This window comes from Monodelphis domestica, chromosome 3, assembly GCF_027887165.1.
Source record: "Monodelphis domestica isolate mMonDom1 chromosome 3, mMonDom1.pri, whole genome shotgun sequence".
In the NCBI taxonomy this organism is placed as follows: Eukaryota; Metazoa; Chordata; class Mammalia; order Didelphimorphia; family Didelphidae; genus Monodelphis; species Monodelphis domestica.
In genome coordinates, this window is record NC_077229.1 from 259,112,517 (window position 1) to 259,139,581 (window position 27,065).

At 34.5% G+C, this 27,065-nt stretch overlaps 1 protein-coding gene and 1 non-coding gene across 2 annotated transcripts in view; both read right to left on the bottom strand.

The window, feature by feature from the left end:
• The window catches only part of VAPA (VAMP associated protein A), a 63,549-nt gene that overhangs the window by 26,916 nt on the left and 9,568 nt on the right, over positions 1–27,065 (bottom strand). The window lies entirely within an intron of this gene.
• On the bottom strand, positions 17,173–17,234 carry MIR12339 (microRNA mir-12339). Its single transcript, NR_162887.1, has one exon. It is a non-coding gene; the product is annotated as a microRNA mir-12339 (primary transcript).

Consider the following 27,065-nt stretch of genomic DNA (forward strand, 5'->3'; position numbering starts at 1 on the left):
AAATCCAGTGCTAAACACAGTGCTTGACAATAGTAAGTTCTTAAATGTTTTCTGATAGATACATAGATCAGGAAATAGGGAGTTGAGGTGTGATGTTTCATAATAAGAATGTTATATTTAATAAATTAAGAGCCAACAGGGAAGAAATTGATAGAACTAAAACCATATATTAGACTTGGAATGTTACTACATTCCATACTACTACATAGGACATAGTTGTGTTAATGAACATGGCTATATGATCCACTCAAGGGCAGTTAACATAAAAATTAGCCAAACGCTGCTTGCTATTTGCTGATGAATAACACCAAAAAATAATGAGCTAGGTAGCATGGCTAATCCAATGATAGCTATTTCTAACAAACTACCTGAGACAAAAACAAGGAAGATAGGGGGTGGGGGTGGATAGCTACAAAGCACTATTGACAACAGAGTGGTCAAAGTCATCACTCCTACTTGAAATAACCTGTTACCTTTAAAATAGTAGCAAGTAAGAATCCCTAGGAGAAATCAACAGGGTGCCCATTGTTAACCACAATTTAGCATGCTTTATGATTCTGTGGATGTCTTAAGTAAAAAGCATCTTTAAGGCTTAATTCAAACCTCCCTCCTCGATGGAGACTTCTTCATTCCTTAGGCAATTATATTCACAAAGCATGTTGCTCATTTTTCCTTTGCTCCTTTCACCCTTTATCTTACATTATACTAACATGCATAGGTCATACTCTCCTAGAAAAATGTAACCCCCTAAAGATCAAATAATAATAACTAGAACTTATGCAGCATTTTAAGTTTTCCAAAATTCTTTACAAATATCACATTTTGTTCTCACAACTCTAGAAAGTAAGAGGGATTATTATTCCCATTTTACAAATGAGGAAATTAAACAGAAGTTAAATGGCCTGCCCAAGATCACAAAGCTATTAAGTGTATGAGGCCAAATTTGAACTTGGGTCTTCCTAACTCTTTAAAGTCCAGAGATCCAATCATTGTATTATCTAGATGACTATCAGTTAATAAATATTTGGTGAACTATATTAGAACAAAGAGAAAAAAGAGATGCAATTCAGTAGATTGGAATAAGATTACACCAAAATACTAGATGTCATTCATGGCAAAATTACTGGGAGGGAATTAGGAATATAATATGACACTGAATTTATCTGCCCTATTAGAAAGTATTAAAGATAAACTACATTTAAAAAAAACTTTTTAGACCATGTATTGAATCTTCAATTCCTTTTAAATATAATGAACAATAACTGAAAAATAACTGAATCAATCACCAAGCATTCATTAACTTCAGCATCAACATGGCTAAAATTAATTAAAAATTTTCTGGATACACAAATGAGTTTTTAACTCTTAACTAGGTCACAATTTTCAATCAAATTTTAAGTATTATCACTCTTCTACCTAATAAAGAGTACTGAATATAAATTAGTTTTCTTTGTTAACTTACTATGATCACCTATTGTATTATTTTCCAGGCAGAAACTTCAAAGAAAGGCTTAATTGAATCTACCCTAAGCTCAGGACACAACTTGGAACTTGGCTTTCTTGAACATCTCTGAAATCCACATCATTGCCACACATTCGTCCCTCCCTAAATAAAAGTAGATAGCATACAGATAAGTAGCATGCTATCCAGTTGAAAAACTACTTCTCAGTGGTTTTATTGTCTGTGATACAATTCAATTCAGCATACTAAAGTCTATACTATATACAAGAACTATAGTAGAGATGGCACCAGAAGCAGTTCTATCCGCAAAGTGCTTACATTCCACTGGGAGATGAGAACGGGAAGTAGTAATATGTAGACTTAGAGGTAAAAACATAATTTGAAAAGGGAATGAGGGGAGGATGAACTAGGTGGTTCAGTGAATAAGAGAGCCAAGCCCAGAGAGGAGAGATCCTGGGTTCAAATATGGCCTCAGATACTTCCTAGCTGTGTGGCCCAAAACAAGTCACTTAACTCCAATTATCTAACCCTTACTGCTGTTCTACTTTGTATTAATTATTATCAGAAAATAAGAGTTTCAAATAAAAAATAAAAAAGTAGGGGATAGAGGACTAAACAACTAGCAATGAGAACTGATTTATAGAGGAAAGGTTCCCTCTCCAATCTATGAAGGAAGCAGTAATTCTAAGACAAATAAGTGAGGAAAGTATATTCCAGCCTTAAAGGGCAGACAGTACTTGCAAAAGCAGAATGGGGAAGTGGAATGCTAAATAAACCAACCAACATGGCTGCAACAAAGAATACATGAAGAGGAAATATATGAAGTCTGGAAAGTTAAGTTTGGAAGTTAAACTGTTTAAAGTTTTCAATGCATGCCTAAGCAATATCCTAGATGTAACTCTTCTATCCTGGAACCAATACACAGCACTGATTCTAAGGCAGAAGGTAAAGGTTTTAAAAGAAGGAAAGAAAATGCTATCACCTACTCCAAAGAAATAACTGATAGATTGCTCAATGTTGATTAAACTTTTTTAAACTTAATATATGGCCAGAGTACGCTTTCAAACAGAAAAATGGCATGGTCAAACCTGTGCCTTGAAAAGATGATTTTGGAAATTGGAAAATGAGGGGATGCCCTTCAATTGGGGAATGGCTGAACAAATTGTGGTATATGTTGGTGATGGAATACTATTGTGCTCAAAGGAATAATAAAGTGGAGGAATTCCATGGGGACGGGAACAACCTCCAGAAATTGATGCAGAGTGAGAGGAGCAGAACCAGGTTAAAACATTGTACACAGAGACTGATACACTGTGGTACAATCGAATGTAATGGACTTCTCCATTATTGGTAATGCAGTGTTCCTGAACAACTATCCACATTCAGAGGGAAAATTGTGGAAGTAGAAACACAGAAGTAAAACAACTGCTTGATTACATGGGTCGAGGGGTTATGGCTGGGTAGACTCTAAATGAACATCCTACTGCAAACACCAACAACATGGAAATGGGTTCTGATCAAGGACACATGTAATACCCAGTGGAATTACACGTCGATATGGGAGGGTTGGGGGAGGGGAGGAAAGAATAGAATATGATTTTTGTAACCAAGGAATAATGTTTGAAATTGACCAAATAAAATTTTTTTAATCCACTTTGTGGATTTTTGGAACATTGTTATTAATAAACTATGTTGCATTTTTGCAAATGTTTGGTTTTAGCTTTTATGTAAATAGTCTAAAATTATCTCACTTCTTTTCTTCCCTACAGTAAACAGAGCATATTAACCAGAATACTGTCATTTTAATGTTCAATGACACATAAGATACACCTGAGCATAACATAATCAAGATTGTGTTGCAAACTAACTACTGTAAACTAAAATCAGTTAACAATTTCATTCTTTACCTATAACTATAGCTAACAACTATATTTTGCTAAAATAGATGAATTAAAAAAACTGACTGGTTTGATTTATATGACCTTATGTTTAAAAAGAATTTAAATGGACAAAAACAAAAGAAGTCATATGAGGTAGAGGCAAAAGAATCTGGATGGTTCATAAATTAAGATGTGTTAAAAAAAAATAAAATCAATTGTTAAAATATATAAAGCTTTGGAAACAGATCAGTATTCTATCAATACCATTTTGGGAGGAAATAGTTCAAGACCTCATTTCAAATCAAGCTGCAACAAAAAAAATTCTTGGTTATTCCTAAACAAAACATTGTACTTAGTGCCAACTAGTGACAATCTCGTGGCCTTTAGGCACTGAATGAAAAATCTTCTTTGGTCCTGACCTATGATTTTCATTGGTTTGAAAATTTCCTATAAGGAAATTTCTGATCAGCAACCACTTGGCAACTTAAAACCTAATTAGAGTTGCCTGGAACACTACCAGAATTTGACTCTAGGCCAAGTCTCATTCAACTATAAAAACCTGTATTTAAAAAAAAATTTTTTAATTGCTATACCAACACTTGCATATTAAAGATTTAGGATAATCTTTCAATGTAGACCAATTTTGCTTTAACAATTTTAATATCTCAATTTCTTTAGAATTCAACCTATTTTTACACATGAATTTATAAAAATGACTGGCTCCAACAAATTAGGGCTTAAAAAATCCAGGGTTACCCATTTCAAGCATTACGTTAGTGTTAAAATCCAAAGTAATATCATAGTGTGTACAATGATTCATTTTTAAAACAATCTAGAAATTAGTTGTCCCATTTATTAGGAAACATTTAATATATGTTTGTTATTGTCAATTCAATCCTCATGTCAACTTCACTTTTTTCCACAGTTACAGTACATCTAAAACCTAGTTAATATTTTTTAATTATACTTCATTTTTTTCAATCAATAAAAATCTGTCTTCTGATTCTCTTTCCCAATTCCCCTCCCTCAGGTGAGAACAAAATAAAAATAAAAACTCTGTTACAAACATGTATACGCAAGCAAAATAAATTTGTACATTAGTCATGGGCAAAAAAAATTTACACATCATTTGACACTATCAGGAGATAGGTAGCATATTTCATCATTAGTTCTCTGGTATTGTGATTGGTCATTATGCTGAACAGAGTGCCTAATTCATCCAAAGTTATTGATCTTTACAATATTATTGTCACTGATTAACTTGTTCTTCTGGACCTGTTCATTCACTCTGCATCAGATCATAGAAGTTTTCCAAGGTTTCTCTGAATCATCCCTTCATTTCTTAGATCAGTTGCATATCACTTATATAACATAACTTTGTTCCACCATCCCTCCCCACTCATTGGAGCCCCCCCCCCCCCTTCAGATTCCCATTCTCTGCAACCTCAAAAAGAACTCAAGTATTTTGGTATATCTTTAATAGTTTTGCTTAGTAGTAATCCTTTTCTTAATCTACAACTTCTCATTTCCTTTTCTCTCTTCATTCCTTTCCTTAACTCCCATTTCCCAGTGTACTAAATAAATTTCTTTATCCAATTCTGTGTATGTGTCACACAAGAATATATTCATCAGGAAGAGTCCTGATTACCACTACTGGAAAAAGAACTTGGGAGAATCAGTATTATCAGCATTTACTGAAAATATCAAAATTTCACAAGCAATGATGTAATGCAGTTGTAATGTAATGCAGTAATGCAAACTAGCCCAACCTTATAGTTTATTGTTATTAGTCCAAGCAAGAAACCCCAACCCAATTCCACTTATATCCATCATCTCCGGCCTATCTCAGTTATACTGCCAAACTCTAGCATAGAATCAAAGGCTGGAAAACATTGGCATACACTGTAAAACTTTAGAATGTGATAAACAAAAATAAAATGCATAACTTTTAGTTATCCAAGCTTTTGTTTTGGGTTTTTTTCTTAAAAGGTAAGAAATCTTAGTTTCTTATACTTCATTTTCTCTTATGTAAAACACCCAAACACACACACACCACCACCACCTTGGAGGAGACTTTCTTTCATCCTATATTCATTAAGTATTGTCACAACTTCAAATTTTCTGATTCCCTCAGTTTCCCCCAACAATCCAGGTCCTAAGTAGCTAACATTTGTATTACTACTGCAAGCAAGTCTCTCTTAGATCGACCTATATCCAAAATCTCCCTAAAAACAATATTCATCATGTAGCTGATGGCACAGCACATGATGCTGTGCCTAAAAGCAGTTGGACTTAAGTTCAAATCTGAATTCAAACATTTACTAGCTGTGTGACCCTGGCAAGACACTTAACCTATCTGGATTAAGTTTCCTCATCTGTAAAATGGGGGGGTATTTACAGCATTTACCCTTGCAGGGTTGCTGTGAGGAACAAATAAGATGAGACTTATAAAAAGCACTTAAGCATAGGGCCTGGTACATAATAAGCTCTATACAAATATTTATTCCTTTCCCTTATCACACACTGACTAATTAAGAAGCTAAAAATGACTTTAGCTACTACATTAAATGCAAAGTCTGGTGGCTAGCTCAATTATGCTATCCATAATCAAGATCTACACTCCTTTTTTCACACACACACACACACAAGTTGAGTCTCATTTCTCCTAAACATTCTTAACTTCCCCAAACTTTGCCCATATTGTAACTTGTGAATTTTAGTTTTACTTAAACCTGCTTAGTCTTTAGAAATTCTAGCAACCAGGAATGTGTACACCCCTACTTATGGATTAAATGTTGAGGAGGATGGCCTATGACTGACATGTGCTAGCACGTGGCAAATCAGGAACAACTGACAGAACCCTTGAACTGTCCTAAGTCAAGCTTAAGCTACCGTTGGTACATGTGATGCAGGAAGTGATGTAAAGAAGGTCTATATATTTCGAGTCACCTTCCCTCTCAGCCCTCTCTGGCGGAGGCGTTTGGCTCTTTCAGTGTTGGGAGCTCGAGGCGGCCTTCTTAGTGTGTTTGGTGAGTGGTTTTGGCTGATCCCTTTATCTCCTCTAAAACGCTCTCCTCCTAGGAGGCCCATCATCTCTGAGGAGGCCTCAAGGCTGGAAGCCAACCTAGATTGAGAAGGCCCCTTGGACTAGGCCTCTGAACTCCTATCTGGCTTGCCAGAGCAGTCCAATTCCTTGTCTCTCTCTCTCTCTCTCTTCTTCTTCTTAATTTCTTCCTTCTATTATAATTAAACTACCATAAAAATCCCAAACTGACTTGAGTAATTTATTGGGATGGAATTAATCCCTGGTGACCACTAGCATAATATATTCAGTCAATAACTCCTAATTTTACCCTGAACAAACTCCTCCCAAATAATTTAGGGTAAACTATTCTCCTCTATGTTGATCTAAAACTTATTCAGGACTTCAATAAGTTTTGATCTATTCCCACTTCCCTCAGGGAGAATTCTCTATGAACTTAGAGAAATATTATAAAAATTAACTGGCATATACAATGAGTAATCAAAAGACTGGGGAAGAAGAGTCATGGTAATAAGTGCCAGCAACAGCAATGTTAATAAATCAAAAACATCCACACCAACAGTCTTAGAAGATACAAATAAGAAAAATCTAAAAGGACTGCCCCCATGCTCCTGACAGATTTGCTTCTGTTCTTTAAAAATATATATCCTTTCGGTTTCCTCCAAAAAATTTAAATGTGAATAGAAATATAAACCTTAGAAGCTACACACCAAAAACTTAATGCTGTATCATCTTCAATACTCAGATACAGAACTACAGATAATTTTAAATACACTGGATCATATTTGATCAAATGAATGATATAGGTTCTATATTTTACTTTCCATTTGATGTTAACCCTTTTACAGTTTAAATAAATAATGAAGAAACTTTCCCAGAAACTGAGAAACACAACTTTTGATGAAGAAATATCAAAAAAAAAATTTTTTTTTTTTTGCTACTGGACAAAGAAAAAATAAGCACTTTTTGGCCACTGAAAATTGGCACAAGACAGAAACCAGATCAAGTATAGTTTGTTTGACCCCTCAGTAAACTTGTAAAATGCAAAACTTTTTAAAAAGTTTTAAAGATGCATAAAAACCAACAAAAGAGAATACTGAGACTATCTATTGATAGTGATACTTTTTTCTCATGAATTCATGACCCACAGCACTAGATACATATGGAAAATTTAAGATAGCTTCACTGTAGAATCTCAGACTGAGATTATCCCAAAAGGTATCAGAGTGATTAAAAAAAAACAATAAGAAAAATCAGAAGAAAAGATATTTAGAATCAAAGGACCTGTCTTCATACCCAGACACTGCCACTTACTACTACCTACAAAACTTTGAGAAACTCATCCTAAGGGCCTTAGTTTTTCTCTTCTCCAAAACTGATGGAATAATGGCCAAGGCCAGGGACAGGGACAGGTGACACAAAGCAGTTTGCTGGTTATAAAGCAAGGACAAATGAATTGATTTGTGTAGCATTTCAATTAGAAAAACAAAGAACAGGGATGGTATAAAAAGTAAATTTAATAAAGGTAAATCCATTTTTTAAAAAAACTTGAGTGGGATGGGACTCTTCAATCAAAAGTTACAAAATGTATAGTAAGAAATTAATTTTAACATAACAGATGCAAAATTATTAAAGTCACCACCAGAGCAGGAGTAAACACCTGAATACTCAAAGAAGGTAGGTAACTACATAACAAAGTTAAATAATTATAGAGCTACTAGGAAAAGCAAATTATTGCTAATATTAACATGAATCTTTTGTAATTCCATAATGTTTAACTTAATTTTTAAAAATACATTGGCATTATTTAGTTAATAGTTCCAGAGTAGGAACATTTAGAAAGCACTAATTTCTTGTTTATCAATGTAATTACAATATAACACTACTGAACAGTTTAAAACATATAGACAATATCTGGTAAATAAGCAAATTCAACATTTTATTCAGCCTATTACCAGACAGGTTATCTATCCCCTTAAGTCAAGTTAGTTATCCATGGGCTAATTATCCAATTAGTGGATTATCCAAGGTCTTGGCTCTTGTCTTCCAGGGTTTGCATTTCTGACGCTAATCATTATCACAGCATTCAAAAAGCAAAAAAAAAGTAAACTACAAAGCTGTTTTTCTACCTATCAGGAAAAAAAATTTTTTTTTACAAGATTTGAAAGGACTTTCAGAAATCTTACTAAATACAAATTTAATTTTTCTACATTCACAAAACCTCCTCTATCTTTGTCAAGCCTAGGGAACTTCTTCACAACAAGGCAGAAAGAGGACATCTGGATAGAGAACCTACCAAGTCATCAATGGAAGGTACAGGAGCCTCTATGGTCCTAATTTCTAAAGTGGGCAGTTCATGTGGATTTTAGTTCTACTTATTCACAGGGCAAGGAAAGTAACAGATATTCAATCAGCACAGTTTCCATAAATCTTCCTCCTCTTCCTCCAGGGCAAGTATATTCATCCTTTCTCCTAGGAGAACAGAGTAATCAATTTCCCTTATCCCAGGTCCAATTTATGATGCCAGCCAGCAATAATAGTCTTCCCACTTCTGTCACCTATCAACAAGTTAAACCAATTAATCTGCTATTAGTCTTGCCTTTGCTAACTTTGATTCAAACTTTGTCATCAGAGGAAGTATACACTGGGAGTTGTATTTGAAAATATCGTACCATTTTTGCCACTGATTTGCCCTCCAGGGACATCAGTTTTGAAAACTGCAATCTAACAAACAGATGGGCACCTAGTTTGTTTCTAGTTTTTGCTACCACAGGAAACAGTCTAATAAATGCTATAATATGTTATCTTTCTATTATTATAACCTCTTCTTGTAGAAGACAGTGGCTCTTTGTAATCACCATTTCCTTTTCTAGATAGTCAATGTCAGTTTAATGCATCCTAGAATTTTGCCAAGACTCTGGGGAAAGAGAGAGTGATACATTTAAAAATTAGGGTTTTTTTTTTTTAAGGTTTATCAGTAAAAAAATTTTTTAAGAATTTTGCTAAAACTCAATGCCCCTTAACTTTTTAAAAAGCTTATAGTTTGAAGACTCCATTCTCTTCCCCTCTTTTGAAATGGATAGTACTTTGCTAGTCCAGTCTTCTATTACCTTTCCTATTCTCCCCAGGCTCCTGTACAAATGTTCAGTGGCTAAGCAACAATAACTCTGCTAGCTCTTTCAGTACCCTGAGACTCAATTCATCTGGGCCTAGTAATTCGAACTCATCAAGCCAGGCACTCTCTTATTACCTCTCTACTTACCTCAAGGATAAATTCTCTTTATTTGACAGTTTTATGATGGTCCAAACTAAAACTTGATTCAGAAAGTAATGAAAAACTACTAAAGGATTTTGAGCATCAAAGCAGATGGGATGTCATCAAAACTATGAAGATTAATCTGACAATCCAGTGTGGACTGGATTATCTGGAAAAGAGGCTTTCCAAGGGAAGATCAGCTATTAAAAAACACCAGTTGAAAAGTAATGAAAGGTAGTACAAACCAAGGTAGTAAAGAAAAAGACATAAGAATTGTGGCAATATAATGGAATTAGAATCAATTAGACTTGGCAAATGGTCATATGTGTGGAGAATTGAAAAATCAAAAATAGGGGGCAGCTGGGTAGCTCAGTGGATTGAGCCAGGCCTAGAAACAGAAGGTCCTAGGTTCAAATCTGGACTCAGAAACTTCCTAGCTGTGTGACCCTAGGCAAGTCACTTAACCTCCATTGCCTAGCCCTTATCACTCTTCTGCCTTGGAACCAATACACAGTATTGATTCCAAGATGGAAGGTAAGGGTTTAAAAAAAAAATCAAAAATAGCTTGCATGCTTAATATTTTATGTAATATTTTCATGCACACATGTTATATATAACTGACACAACTTTTCAGATAGGTAATATAAGTATGACTGAAAGACTACACTGCTTGGCAAAATGTTGCAAAAAGGCATATTTGTATTTGATATAAGGAAAAACTTCATAATAAAGCCAATATAACTGGCTGCTTTAGGTAGTAGGTTTTCCCTCACTAGGGCCTTCAAGGTAAAGGAGAAATGACCATGTAGATAAAATTTTAAAGATGATTCTTATTCCATGTTTAAACTGACCTTTCTCCTCTAGGTCCCTTCCCACTCTAATTCTGTAATTTTAATACTAGTATCATTTAAGAAGAATATGAAAAGTCAGAAAAGAAGCCAGTGTAGTAGTAGAAGATGGTGAGTTCTATTTTGAGTAATTTAGGTTTGAAGTGACAACAGATTCCATTAAACACAATTTTCCCAACTAGGCTATACATGATTTTTCATCTTAATGAAAATGAAAAATCAACTACAGGAAATTCTCCTGCTTAAAGATTCTCTGCCTTTTAGTCCCTCCTCCCCCAAGTCTTATATTCATATAGTTATCAATAGTAGCAGATTGTGTCATGGTTCTAGGTATGCCTTCCTGGTAAAAAGGGAGATTATCAGGAATTAAAACCATTAATAGTAGAATATCATTTTAAGAATTTAAAGATGATATAGTCCAACCCCTTTATTTTAAAGAAGAGGAAAGAAGTTTAAGCAACATAAACTGATTTGCCCAAGGCTACAGAGCTAGTGAATAGAATAACAGACTACAACCCTCCAAATTGGTACCTGTAGTTTCTTTCATACCCAAGTCTTTAAACAAGCCCCTCCCAATCATTCGGAAGCATTAAATAGGAAAATCTAGATGACTTTATGAAAAATAATAGAAGCTACATACTTTGTGACAAATTCAAGTATTTATTAAACATCTATCAATCGACAAGTCAATTTACTATTTGCAGGGAACCATTCCCAGTTTAAGGCATACAAATACAAAGGGAAGACAATCCATGTTCTCAAAGAACTTACATTTTACCAGGGATAACAAGCTCTCAAGTCAGTAAATGCAGGATCTATATGCAAAATTAATATATTGCAATTTGGAGACTATGGTATTTACTTTGTGTAAGACTCTATAAACTACTTACAATGGATAAAAAAATAAAAATTAAACTGCCCTTAAAGACTTTACATTCCACTAGAGGGCATAGTATGTACACAGATAAATACAAAATTATACAAATTTCAAGAGGAAGAGAAAGACTAAGAAAATCTGTAAAGAATAGCAATCACCAATAAGAGATCTAAAGGTTCCTCAATAGCCAAGGATGCATCTAACAATCAAGGCAACTCTTTTATAATCATACTGAAGAACCCAAAAATAGACAATGACATCAATCTGGCATGACAAAGATGCCTCTTATTAGTCAGTGCTAATAAACTGAACATGCTTGGAACTTCAATTGCCTCCATTTATCTTTATGAGATGTGGGCAGGAGTTAAGGATGACTCCACAATTGCTTATCCTAAGTGAATGTAAAGATGGTGTTTTTAATAGAGATTCAAAAATTTTAAAGACGTTTATTTTGGGCAGAAAGGTAAGATATGAGTCTTGTTTTGGTAATTAAGCATTTGATATGACTACATAAATCAAGTCAGAATCAATACATAATAGTGATACTCTAAAAGCTATTCCCCCACAGTATCCTAATTTCTTCCCAGCAAACGCCATGGCCTTAAAACAATGCAGGTTAATTTATCTACAAATTTCTAAATGGTCTAGTAAATTTTTATTCTTTATATTCCTTTTTTAAAAAATATGTTTCCATGGTTACATGATTCATGTTCTTTCCCTCCCCACTCCTGGAGCTAACAAGTAATTCCACTGGGTTACTCTAGTAAACTTTAAAACACTATCCTACTAAACACCCTGCCATTAGCAAGATCCTCAACCCTCACAACTTGACAGTATTGACAGAGCAAAAATCCACTTCTAGTAACTGGATATTGACACTGCTGCTACTTTTTTTCACATTTCATTATGCTTATCTGAGTTAATTTTTTAAAAATACAAGAACCCCAAAAAAATCTAAGAGATAAGTGGTTGTCATTCACACTCAATTCAATCTAATTGTTTTGCTCAAAATATAGAGCTGGAATAATATGAATTGAAGAAATAGAAGTTTTGAAATAGAGGACAAAAGTAGTCACTTCAGAACAATTTAAAGGGGAAGGTAGGCCAGGTAAGAGAGCACTAGAGACTATGTTAGGAACCTAAACACCATTTACAACTTTAACATTCAGAATACCTTTCCCCATAAAAATAGTCTGATATAAATGAAACTTTTAACACAATCTTCTCATTAAATTGAGACCTGTCTATAAATAGCAATGGTCTCACTAAAAAGATGTCCACAGGAATAGAAAATCTCTCCTCCTAGCCGATCTAATTTGATATTTACAATCTGTTCAAATCAGGAATACCAGATAACCTTGTTAAGGAAAGGCAGCATAGTATCACAGAAAAAGCAATGATTCTGGAATCAGAGGTCCTAGATTCAAATACTCCCTTCTTTCCCTTCTGATGTCTGTGTGATCTCAAGAAAGTCATTTAATCATCATGGGCCTCAGGTTTCCTCATCTGTAAAATGAAACGGTTAGGCTTCATGGCCAATGAAGTTCTTTTAAGCTCTAAATATATAATCTTATGATCCTTTGAGTGGGCGACCTAAAACAAAATAGGTTCTAGAAAATTTTTAAAAAGGTCTCCCATTAGTAAAATGCGACTCTTGACTATGGTTATTCAAAAATCATTTTTATTTCCTAGTTTTTTGCTACATTCTGTTTTGCTCAGTTTACAAAATAAGTGGCTTCCTGATGATTGAGATGTTATCACCCTTTGAGATACCAAAGACTGTATTCTTCTACCAAATACTTCTATATTAAACTGTACTTATTTCAGAAGATTTATGAAAATTACACTAAAGAAAGCAGCATGGTATGGTATAAAGAGCACTAGCTTTGACCCTTACTGTGTCCCTAACAATTTCATAATCTCTCTAGGTCTAAACTGTTTCATTTTTTAAGATGGAAAATGAGGTTACACAAACTACAAGATTTATTCCAACTTAATAATGTTTTGATACTAACAATTTTTAAGACTGCATTTAAGACATTTTGGCCTTTTTTGGCTGTTGTTTTTCTAGCTTTACAAGAAACTAGGCTAGATATTTCTTAGGATAAAATTGCTCCAGTTTCATTTTTCAAGACAGCAACGAACTTTTTGAGAGTTTTGAGGGTTAAGTTAAAAACGACTTTGGTCATTTCCACCATCAACTTCTCCTGACATAAAACGTATAATCTGCAGGCAATAGCTAAGCAATAGCAAGTAAAATAGCTGAAAAATAGGTCACCTCTAAATACTTATATTTTTAATAACTGGTAAAATGGCATGATAATTATACAGAGCAGAAGTGACATGGTCAGACATGTATTTTAATGCTATTAATTTGGCAGCTGTAAGCAAAGTATATAGGAGAAAGGAGAATGAAGGCAGGTGAGACCAACTAGTATGCCATTTCTATAGTTTGAATTTTGTTGTTGTCTAGTTGTGGTGTAATCAGAGAGGGGAAAAATTTGAGGATATATATATATAATTTGAAAGTTAGATTTTGCTGGGAGCCGTCAAGCCACAGTGTCTTGACATGATCACTTTTGGAAGCCAAGAGATCACAAAGTGGCTCCTTGGCAGGATGGAATTGCCCACTCAGCCCCTTCTGTATGACTTCTCTCATCAACAACCCTTACTGATGGATTTGACATGATCATTGTCCTTCTCCCTAGTCTCAGAAAAAGTAATATAAGAGCAAAATGCTTGCATATGATTCCCCCAAAACATCACCAAAAGATGAGACTCACAAAACCAAACCCAAAAGACTATCATGGGTTAACTTTTACTTAGGTAGTACATAATTCCCAGCAAAGCTGTGCCCAAGAAATCCCCTACTCTCATGCTCCAAAACTTATTCTCCTAAGCCAGTACATAAATCATTCATAAGGAGAGGCCTGTACAAAATGCTTTGGTACACCATGCCTTATCATGCCTCAGTGACTTGATTTACTGACCAAAACCCTTCCTGAAAAACTCTCCAAACAAACCCTGAAAAAATTACTAGTGCCCCTCTGATCCCTCCACTCAACTGTTGATTGTCTCTAGAATTTCTGATTGAGAATCTATTTTTATTAAAAGTAATAAGTGATTTTCCATGATTGTCTGTAAACTCAAACTCCTCAAGACTAATGAGAAAATTAAGCCACCTGTGATGAAATCATTTCTCTTGTGCAAAACCTTTGTGTATCCTGTCAGAATCAATACTTAAAATACAAGTGTATAGAATGATCTCAAAATGTTAATCAAACAATGTTAAAAGTTAGTGTATCACTTTTCCAATTATCTTTATTCTAACACGTATGTTGAATAATGTAGCTGTGTGACAAGAAAATGGTTATAAAAATAAAGGCTAATCCTGGGCATGGTGAAGCAAGATCTGAAAGACTAACTTTAACCTCAGATCATCTATAGCAACCCACTTAACTTACAGATGAGGCCTGAGAATCTAGAGACCAGTGTCAAGTATATAATATGTGACAGAGCTGGGATTTGAAAACAGGTTCATTGACTCTAAAATAGGCTCCCTTTCCCACTGTATCAAAAAGTGAGCACAGATACAGAAAGTAGAGAGCAAGGCAAGTGACTACATGGGGGGTGCTGGGGTGAAAGGGAAATAGGCAAGGAGTCAGGTAAGTAGGGAACTGGTAATAGTGCAAAGGTTTGGGACATGGAGCATAGTAATGCTCTCAAAAGAATAAGGGATAATTGAAAGAGACTATAGACCAAACTTTTGATATCAAAGAAAAATTTGGTCTTAAAGAAAGGCCCGTATTTTAAGATGTCCAAAAGCCACATTAATGTCTTTGGTATCATACAGCAACTACCATAATAATATAAACAGATCAGATATTAAAAATACCTATTTAATATCTTTAATACCAAAAATATGATTTGGCCTGTTTACAGTTCAGTTCTAATATACAAAACTAACAGTTATTGGTGTAAGAATGAAAACTGTGAATACCATGCCTCTGAATTCATGTGGCAGCAGAATGAATCATTTCACTGACTTGTCATCCAAATAAATTGGGTTTTTTTTTTAAGTGCTTTATAACTTGGTTTGGAGGGAACTATTACCATGAATATAATATAATATAATATAATATAATATAATATAATATAATATAATATAATATAATATAATATAATATAATATAATATAATATAATATAATATAATATAATATAATATAATATAATATAATATAATATAATATGCCTGTTTTATACAAAATTTAAAAAACAACTTTAACTTGTGCCAAAAAAAAAAAAACAAAAAACCTAATTTTATAACCTCTACTATAGTGTTAATAAATAAAACTCAAGTCAAGCTAAGGTCTTCTAGCTCTGATGCTAAATTCTGGGTGGAGAAGGACCCCTAATACAATAGTTCATTTTCCGCCCCTAATTAGGGTCAAGTTATTGATTTTACAAGCCTTGATATTACATCACACTTTTTCCATGATAAAATATCTGCAAAAAAGGAAAACTAATAATAAAGTTCCAATCGTGTTCAATTTATTAGAAAGACTAAATAAATGCCAATGAAAGGGATATCTTACAGCTTCTCAGTAGCCAAAGATGTATCTGACAATCAGGATCCAAAAAATAAACAGTAATATCAATTTGGAACAACAAAGAGGTATTTCATGTCTGATTGGTCCAGTGCTAAGGTTACTAAACAAGAGATATATATATCCGTTTATAACAAAAAGAAGATCCTCTAGGAAGTCCCATGGTTGATAATTTCTGAAGGAGAACAAAGAACATGTTAATTTCTGATAAGATTAAAATACAGATTAGGATTTTGTAGCTGGAAAATGCTAAAGGGAACTTAATGGCTGGAGTGTGACTTGTATAACAAACGTAATTAACAGCACAAGACTTGAGTTGAAGCTCACACATTAAGGAAGAGTAATACATAGCAACTTGATTATCAATTACATAGTACAATAATGCAAAATGAAGTAGGTTATTAATTAATTCCACATTTCCCCCCTTTGATTCTTGGGAGAGATGTCCCATGAATCACCATCTAAAATCTAAACTTATAATTTGCTATGATCAGAACTCAATGGAATTAAAGAGTATATATAGGTATATGCAAGTCAGACTGTGAGGGGAAATTCACACAAACATCGTGAAATTAAGTAAGCAATAATTAAATATAATTTGCACAGGGATAAAAGAAAACTATTTTGTTGAAGGTCAGTATCCCCCCCCCCCCACTTCCCAGTCAGGAAAACTAACAATAGGAGTCCCATGAGAAATTAACAATGAGTAGGAATAAGATGGTCATGCCTTCATATGATAGTAACATAAAGAGGAATAGGTACCAGGAATTTTGGAGTGCTTTGATGGAGGTAATGACAGAACCAACATCTTTAAGGTCCAATGAGTAGATTATTAAGAATAAATAAAGAATAATAAAATAGGCAGTAGTGCTAATACTGATGGCAGTGATAAGTATTTGCCTGTTTTCTTTCAGGACCAAAAGTAAGCAATCTAGTGTACCAGCTTAAAACCTCATTACCTAATGCAAGCAAGTAGACAAAAATTTAAGGGGGCATTCACCTTTGGCACAGAGGCAGCAGTACATGGGAAAAGGAGGTGAGGATATTAACAGTCTTTTATTGAATTCTGCCAATTCGCTGGAAATTCTTGATAAAAAGCAATAGATAAACAATCTTTCCCAGGACAGCAGTGAAGGACTCCTCCATCCAAATCTGAGTCTTAGATTCCAAGAGCATACATGAAGATCTAATACAAACTCAATACAATCCAGAACAATCTCCCAAAAAAACAAAATTAGAAGGTTGTTCTAAATTGTATTGAGTTTGCATTAACAATATAGCTTTAAGAAAAGCATCTGAAACTGAGAATTTCATAAATACCACTTTGCTGTTTCTATCTTTACCTAAATCTGATATCAACAGGCTGAAGGAAGAATCTTATCAAGAATCTCCAAGTGTCTAGAGAATCTCCAAGTGTCTAGCTAAGTAGTTCAGTGCATACAGTACCAGGCCTATCAGGAGGACCTGGGTTCAAATCAGACCTCGGATCCTTCCCAGCTGTGTGACCCTGGGCAAATCACTTAACCCTGATTGTCTAGTCCTTACCCAACTGTCATAGAGTTGTTACTAAGACAGTTAAAGGGAATCCATGAGTTCCTAAGAGACCTTCCTCTTAAAAGTATCAGACTTCAAAGTAGGAAAACAATTTTAATTATCAATGCAACTTTTCATATAGTTTTCATTTTACATAAAATCACATTATGCAAATTAAACTTTACACAAAGAAATCTCTCTCCTCCACCCCCATCCAGTTCCTTGGCTCAGCACTTAATAGCCTCCCATAACTCTATCAAAAAGGGGAAAAAAAGGCTAAAGAACAAAGACAGAGACTTCCATGGACTGGAGAGGACTGCTCATGTCTCCAGCCAGATATTGATCTCCCATCTTTCCTCCATCAGGTACATGTCTGGTCCCAGCCCCAACATGATGCTGGTCTTCTCTTGTGTTCAAGTCTAGCCCAGCCCTACCATGTATATATCCCCTGCATCTTGCTTTTGGTTCCAAGCAGGCCCCCATGTGCTTGGCCACAGCCCCTTCCTCTTCCTGCTCTCATTTCTCTGTCTTTGTCTTTCACATGTCCTTGAAACATGTGCTGTCCCCCACAGGGGGACATGTCCTCATGTCCACATGCAAATCCATATTACATAAAAATCATATTGCAAAAAGGTCTGAACAACAGTCCACTATAAACTGGGAATTGTCTAGACAAGACCTATAAACATTATGAGCCAATTACATAAATATGTGTTTGGGGGGCAGAACAGGGGGAGGAAAGCATTATCTCTTCGTTTTAAAAAAAATAATGCCTTAGGAAATTTTTATTAATCCTTGCAAACTTTTCTGATACTCCTTGTCTAATCCCTCCCTTAGGAGATTATTCCCATCACTGAAGAATTTGATACTTCAAAAATTTAATATTAGAAACACAAATATATAAGCATTATCAAAGGGTGGGCACCAAAGCTAAGAACTCCTCAAACTCAGGTTAAAAACAGGACCTCTGTTTGATTTCAGGCATAAGTCAATTGGGTAGTAAAGTTACAAGTATTCATAGTGTAAGGGTTAAAGGATAGGAGTTTGACCAAAGAGAGGAGAGCAGCTAAATAAACAATTAATTTAATTTGAGAAGTACAGGCTCACAATTAACCAGGTGGGAAAATTTCCTGTTCAGGAACAGAGTCTGAAAAATTTGAGTCAAGAAGAACCTACCTTCATAAAGTCATTCTCTCAACTTTTCCCTGATGCTAGACATCTACCTGTTCCCTGACCACATTCCCTTTGAACAGCACATGATATTCTCCTTGTATGGTGAGCCACTGACTTTGAAATTTTACAAGTATAGCTGAAATAAATAACTCAGAACTAAAAAGCTAAATAAAAATTTAAAAACTCAAATTAAAGTCTCATAAGAGTTTATCTTTTTTTAATTGAAAAAAATTATTTAATTAATTTAAGAGTATTTTTCCACGGTTACATGATAAGACTTCATTTTAAATAGGAAAACTTCATTAATCAGTTTAGTGTTATGTTATTATTATTCTCATGTCTTAACAAATATATGGACATTTTACTGATTTATGTAAGAATAACTATATTCTGGAGCTTTATTCATATATAGTGAATACCAGTATTCGCACATATACTGAATAGGTATTTCAAAAATATATCTTTACTACATACTAATTATTAACAGATATAATTTCATGATTTCCAAATAACCTTAGATAAAACTCACTCTTTATTGAAAATTAATTTGTAAGTTTTTCCACTATAGCTGTAGCACTTCAAAGTTTCACAACATGTCAGCAGTAAGATCTTATGACCTAGCTCAAATAGGAAGTCAAAGAACCTCACAGACAATCTCCTAAAAGGATGCTGCTACTTTCTTCTCCCAACAGTGAATTATTATTGTTGTTTTCTAATTTAATACAATATACTCCAATAAATATTTAACATTTTTGTCATATTCTTTTTAAGAGTTAAAAGAGTTTTAAGAGGTTAATTCCTAAAAGGATCCAGATAAAAAGGAATCTACTATATAATGGCACTTCTGATACAATGGTTTCCCAAATTTTATACTATAACAAAGATTTTACAAATACAATAACAACATACAACTGGGTGAAATTGAATTGAGTGCATTTCCAAATTATCTTGCACAGAAAATCATTTATCTTCTTAATCCCTGGCATTTTATATTAGTCACATCTTAATCAAATCTAATTACTCCATAGACAACAATATTTTACATAATAGTATTACCATCTATAACAGGCATTTTCTGCTTTTTAAAACTTAATTTAAAGGGTTTCAGATGTGTATTCTGTAGTACTTTGAAATGTTTAACTTTTAATTTCTTAATTGTAATTCAAACTTCTAATATATCAGCAAATTTGTTTTCAATGTGTAATAATATTATTATAATAATTTTTCTTACCCTTTCCCCCCTCCCTTTCTCAAAAACAAACTTGATTTTTGTTTCCTTCTTATTCTTTCCCCTAACAAAATCCCACTATTACAAATGCTCATCTTAAAAAGCACTTTTTAAATAAATTTTAAAGCTTTTTAATGGTACACATATCAAAGATTTATTTTGTCCAATTCAATTTCCATAAAGTATAAATATTGTATTATTCATCCTCTGCACAAGCCAGATGTTGTGTAAAGCACTTCACAAGCATGAGCTTCAGTATTGTGTTTCTATTATTTATCTCACTGTAAATGAGATTTTAGTTTCAAAACAAAAATCCCAACCAAATCATTTGAGCTTAAAAGTTTAGAAATGCATAGTTCATATCAATTTCTTTAGATGACTTTAATTCTAGTTTACCAGTAAAGTTATATTATTATAATACTTAAAAATGCTCAAGCTGACTAGAAGCAAATACAGTGATGAAAACAAGTTATTCCAAATTAAATTTTAGTTTGTTCCCTGATTTAAACAGGTTTCTCTTTCCTTAAGCAAGAAAGAGTTAATAGGTACTTTTATAAATACAAATACATCTAAACTTTAAACTGCAGCCTCTAATCAGTAAAGTCACCCTCTTTCCTTTCTTTATACCGATAACAATAAATCAGTCACTCTTTGGGAAAGAAATGATAAAAAGTCTAAGGTGTTGTTTCTTCATAAGCATTTAAACTTGTTCATTATACTACTTTTAATACTAGAGGCAGTTCCCTTTTTCTTAAAAACATTCAAACCCCAATTTGGAGGGAATTTACATTTTCATTACTAAAAGTTTACAATGTCATAATATGCAGACTGGGAATAAAGATTACCTCCCTTGTCTCTGGTCTGCCCTTTCAGTTTGACCAAAGTTAAAGGCAAAGAAATATTATTCTTCTAAAAGACTTTTTTTAAAGTTCCTTTTTCCTTTCAATGGATCAGGCCAAAAGAAAAAAGTTTGATTTACACAAAGGAACCAAGAGCATAAAATCAAGTCAGACACATAGAGCAAAATATATCTAATAATTGATGGTTTGGTGTTCCTAAAGTCACCTTTACTTTTGAAAAGCTCCATTTCTTATCGTTTCTCTGATGAGGTAGCCCTTCCTGTTACAATAAGAACATAGTTGTGACTCCCAATTTCTTAACACTTGTTAGAGGTTTTGTCTCTGTATCTATACCGCTTTCTCCCACAGGTCCTAGACAACCTCCTAGCTCAGTGATGGCAAACATTTTAGAGATGGAGTGCCAGACCCCCACTCCTGCTCCCTTCACTCCCCCTCCACTTAACTCATACAGGGGAGGGAGGAAGTGCTCCCATTGGGCTGCTGGGCAGAGGGGCAGGGGAAGGGAGGAATGTCCTCAGGCTCATGGAGAGGGGGAGGGGAACAGATTCACCCCAGGTCCCTCTGGCTTTCTAGTACCAAACTCTGGCAGATGACTGCAGATGTGCCCACAGAGAGCGCCCTACGTGCCATTTTTTGAAAGCGTGCCATAAGTTCACTATCTCAGGCCTAGAGGAAGGAAGCAAAAGGAAAAAAAAAAACAGTTTGGAATGGAAGGCTGGAGCTGCCTGAGTAGGGGGCCAAGATAAGGGTAGACAGATCCTAGGGAAGATTCCATGGGCCCATTAAAGCAGCACCCACTGGGGCACAGCAATTTCATTTCATAATAAAAGGAAAGTAAATTGGAGGAGCAGAAGGAAAAAGGGATAATGGGACTCTAAATATGAGGAAGAGTAGGGACATGAAGTTAGGGTAGAAAGTCCATTAATTCATTTCTAATTTAATTTGAATATTTATAAAGTTCCGACACTTCAAATGACAGTCTATCACTTTAAGATGTAAAGTGGCAGTTCTTAAGTGACAGAAAAATAGACAAATTTAAAATGCAATTTTTCTACTGTGAGATTTCACTGCTACCTTAAGGTCAGTGATGTTGAACCTATGACACACATGCTCAAAAGGGCATGCAGAGCCCTCTCGGTGGGCACACCTGCTATTACCTGCCAGAGGTCACTACTAGAAAGCCAGAGGGACTCAAGGTAGAACTGCTCCCCCTCCTCCATGCACCTGAGGACATTCCTCAATTCACTAGTCCCTCTGCCCAGCAGCCCAATGGGAGCACTTCTTCCCTCCCCTGTCTGGGGGAAGGGAGAGGGAGAAGGGGGCAGGGCATGGTACTTGGTCTGAAGGGGGGGAGCAGGCACAGCACTCAGCCTGTGAAGTGGGGTGGGGACTGGCACTCTGTCCCTAAAAGGTTCGTCCCATCACTGTCTTAGACCTAAGTGCCTTAAACCACAGCTTGGAAATTCATAGCAGATAAATAGAACACCCTTAGTCAAGTTTATCCTCCTTAGCTCTCACTCAAAGTCCAATTCTATGAAAGCAGGTCCCTGAGAGTTGTTTTAAAACTCTACTCTCTTCTTAAGTGTCTTTAATTCTCAGTTAAAAGTCCCTTCCTTTATTAATAGCGCCTCAGCTACGGGAAAGGGGGGGGGGGGGGAGAATATGATTCTTGTAACCAAGGAATAATGTTCTAAATTGACTAAATAATATTTTCACAAAAAACAAAAAGTCCCCTCCTTTAGATCAAATTTGGAGTTGAGACCATTTTTTTTTTGGCAGAGCTTGGTTCATAGTTTTTCCCTGCTAAATGGAAAGTTGTGGTTTAGATCATATTTTATTCAATATAATGAAATTTTAGGCCAAAACAATTTATCAAGTGAATTTCTAGCAGTTTCAAATTTCACCAACTTAGTACCAAGGTTCTGCTCTCCCATACTCACTGTTAAATAGTTTTCTTCTATTATTAGGCCCCATAACTCTCCTGAGTTGTTCCAAAGGAAAGTGTCTTATCAAAGCTCTAAAAAGCAAATTCCCTGAGATTTTTACCAAGAGAATCCCCATAAAAGGAATACCTTTTCAAGGGAATTAGATAATGCCATATTCCCAATGATCCCTCTAAAAGGCAATACTTTCTTTAAAGATTTCCTATTATTTTTCTAAGAATCTCAAGGGATGCTTCAAGATTCAAGGTAGGCTACTACAGGATCCTGAATCCAGTAAAAGAATTGAGTGAACTTTGATCCCACCTTAGACTGGAAAAATAGACTGGAACCTGAGGGGGGAATCCAACCTCTGGGACAGTCCCTCACAGAAGTTCTTTAGCTCACCAGAGCACTGTAAATAAAGTTCCTCAAAAGGCCTTCCACAGGATCCCTTACTCAAGTCCTGCCATGGTTGCCAATTGGTGTGATAAAATCTGCACTAAAGAGAAAATGAAGCTATAAAGTTCCATGCACATTCAATTTATTAGCAAGATTAGCAAGTGTCAATAAAAGGGATCTAAGGGTACTGTGCAACAGTTTCACAGGTTACATTAGTTTATTACAAGACAGACAAATATCCTCTGGAAAATCCATGGTAGACCATTTCTGAGGGAGAAAAGGGAACTTGTGGTTTACATGTTAATGATTTCTGACAGATAAGAATGTAGATAAGAATTTTGTTGCTGAAAAGTACTGAAGAAGGAAACTTAATGGTTGGTCACAAACAGGGAACCAACAGCTATAGGTTTAAGGAGTTCAGAGGAAGTTCAAGCTTGCATATTAATGCACAGCAACTTGATTATTAATACAAAGTTAAATAATATAAAGTGGGATACCAATTGAAAATTGCATCATTACATGCATGTACTACACAAAATTTAATATTTCTTATTTCCTATATTTTCCCTTCTTTCTCATACTTTCCTATTATTCAATACCTAAATAGGTTAACCTTTCTTTCTTCACCGTTTTCAACTTCTCTAAGTTCTGTTTCAAGTTGGTACAGATATGATGAGTATGTATTTATGGAGAGAATTGGAAGAGGGGATGTCAGAGAGGGGAAAAAGGATGAATGAAAAACAAAGAATGCTTAAGCACTTATGTGCCATCACAAAGTTTCAGAGGTACCAAATACAAAATCAAAGAACTGGAAATGAGATGTCTTCTATACTATCAAGTTCAGAAAAAGATAAGAAAACTCACAAGAAACTGTTTTCCCTCTTAGGTCAGTGCAAAACATTTTCTAAATTATATGCCAAACCACTGAAAAAGTATTCTAAATAAATTTAAATTATACAATTCAAACATTCATCCTCACAATTTTGAATAATAATTTTTAAAATAATGTGTTATTTGGCACTTGTAATAATCATATTTTACAGAACTTCAAGGTAGTAGTATTCACCAAAAGCAATATTAAGCATAAAGTTCTATCTAATATAAGAGTGGGGGAAAAAGGAGTGTCATCTGTATCACTAAAATAATCTCATCAAAGTTGGTTTTGTTTATAAAGAATTCTATCTTGTGTTAATACCAAAATGGGAGCCTATTCCAAACTTTGCCACTACCATTTGGTAGTACATATAGCATTGAGAATAACATTACATCTAGCTCTATGTCTGGAGTTTTATGAATGGGACAAAATCTCCTAGCTAAGCCTCAAAAGAAATTTAAGTCTACTTCTTTGAGAGGAAAATGTTTCTACCTGAGGGAAGACTTTTGCTAATCGTTGGCTAAATGTTACCACTTTCCAAAAACTATTAAAATATCAACAGTATTGGCGATTGATTGAAAGAGCATGGAAGTGCCCACTCTTCTCATAAGACAACACTATCTTCAAGGACTCTTGCTGCAACCAGAAACTAGAACCAGGGAGAAACTCCAAAATCACACATCTGACTACAGTCAGGAGAGACTACACAACTGCTAGAGACAATGTTTATAGCAGCACAAATTCTGACAGAGAAAATGCATCTGGAGAAACACTGTTGAGTAACAATGCTTCCAAGCAAAATAGCATCTGATGCATTATGTGTGTAAACTTGCTTGGCAGAAGCTACACAAAGCAAGCTTAGATGGAACAGTATGACAATACCCCAGAAATATGACTGCCTTGAAATGTTGGAGGTATTAAGTTGTTGGGGAAATTTTTTTACTTTGCTACTTCATTAAATATCTTTGCTTTGAAAATAACAAAAGAATGGCATTACAGCTAAGACTCCAATTGCTATTCTACTTTGGTTTCTGTATCTAAAAACAACTTGATTTTCTTATTCAGTCCCACTGTTCCAAATCTAAGATAAACCCATCCACACCAACAATTACGAAGTGCCTACTATGCAGTTATAAAATATATTTTAAAATAGTTGCATCGTGTCTCATTTTACCAACTAGACTGTAAACTCCTGAAGGTCTAAAGCAATTAAAGTTTATTCAGTTGATATGCACAAAATATGTCAATAGTTATCATCACCAGCCCAAAATCAACTAATAACTTCTTATGAAAGATACTCTTCATTTGTGCTTTAAAAAAAAAAAGGATACTGGCTGAGGGATCAACATCATGTAGTATAAAGATTATTTGGCAATAAACCAGGAAAAATGCTTTCTACTCCCCACCTCTTTTATTAACTCACCATGTGACTGTACACAAGTCATTTTATTTCACCTCCTTAGGATGATTTCCTCATTTGTAAAATGAAACAGTGGTTTCTCAAAATGTGATCCTAGGATCTCTGGGGGGTGGTCCTTGAGACCTCAAAGTCTTAACTATTTTCCTAATGATACTAAAGCTTTGTTGTTTAAATAAAATATTCCTTCCTTTTCTAACCTATATCTGTGTGGGGTCAAACTTTCTTCATATACGTTAACCAAAACAACACATCAAGAGATCAAAAGCAGTAGATATGATAATCCAATTTTCTTCTATTGAGCCAATTACTAAAATTATTTACAAAAATATATAAAAGCAATTTCACTCTTCTTACTAAATACTTTTTATTTGGAAAAGTTATTTTTCAGGGGCAGCTAGGTAGCTCAGTGAAGAAACAACCAAGTCTGAAGATAGGAAGTACTGGGTTCAAATCTCACCTTAGACACTTCCTAGAGCTTTGTGACTCCAGGAAAGTCATTTAACCCCAATTGCCTAGTCCTTATTACTCTTCCGCCTTGAACCAATATTTAAAATTAATTCTAAGAAAGAAGGTAAAGATTTCTTAAAAAGTTATTTTTCATTAAAATATTACATTGACATGTAATTAGGTTTACTAAATTGTAATGTTTTTAATTATCAGTTTCAATTTCTAATACAGAAAATATCAGTAGCTATAACCCATATAACCAAAAGTTCTTTACAGTTCTCAATTTTTCAGTGCATAAAAGTAATTCTCCCAAGACCCAAAAGTTTGAGAACTACTGAAATGCATCTTAAAGTCCCTTTAGCTCCAAAATTCTATAATTTCATGGTGCTCTTTTGATAAATTGAAAAACATTTTCTTCTCTGTACTGAAGCCTAAAAGAACTTTATTCAACAATAATCCACAATGGGACATGGATCCACTGGCTCATTAGACATGGAGATACACACACATTCACTCCCTCACTCAACCTAAAAGATAAGGCAATAATCTTACAAAGCATTCCTAGAATGAAATGCAATCTATGATAAAAGACAAAAAGCAGTATCCCAGCTCTGTATCAGAAAAGGAGAATAAATCTGACAGCAAGTAATTTCTAAATTGCAATGCAAAAATGCTAATACTATCAACACCATATTAAAACATTATACCTTTGTTATTTGATATTAAGTACTTTTAGAATTGACATTATAGAAGCCTAAAAATTACTTCCATCTAGCTTTCAAATTCTGTTATGTATAATCATTGTCATTTATATATGTGAATGTGGAATTGAAACAGATATTTTTAACTAAAAATCAATACATCAAGCACATTAAGGCAAACAAATTGCCTCTCGTCCAAAATATTTCATATAGGTCCTGTATATTTCTACTATCATGTCAATTTTCAGTAAGTTATTCATATATGTAAACATTAACATATCTTATGGCTTACAGAGCAGCAGATTAGGAATTTGGCCCTTTGGGTTCTCTTTTAAATTCTAGAATCCAATATTTAAACTTGGGAGGCTCACATAAAACTTTGGTACCTCTCAGTTCAAAGACAGCAGAGGCTTCCATTCATGGCATAAAGACATTCAAAGGTACTCAAATGAAAAGATCTACTTAAATGGGAACCTTCACATTCCCTGATTAGATGTTTGAGGATCTTTTTGCTCTTTAAAATTTATACTCAA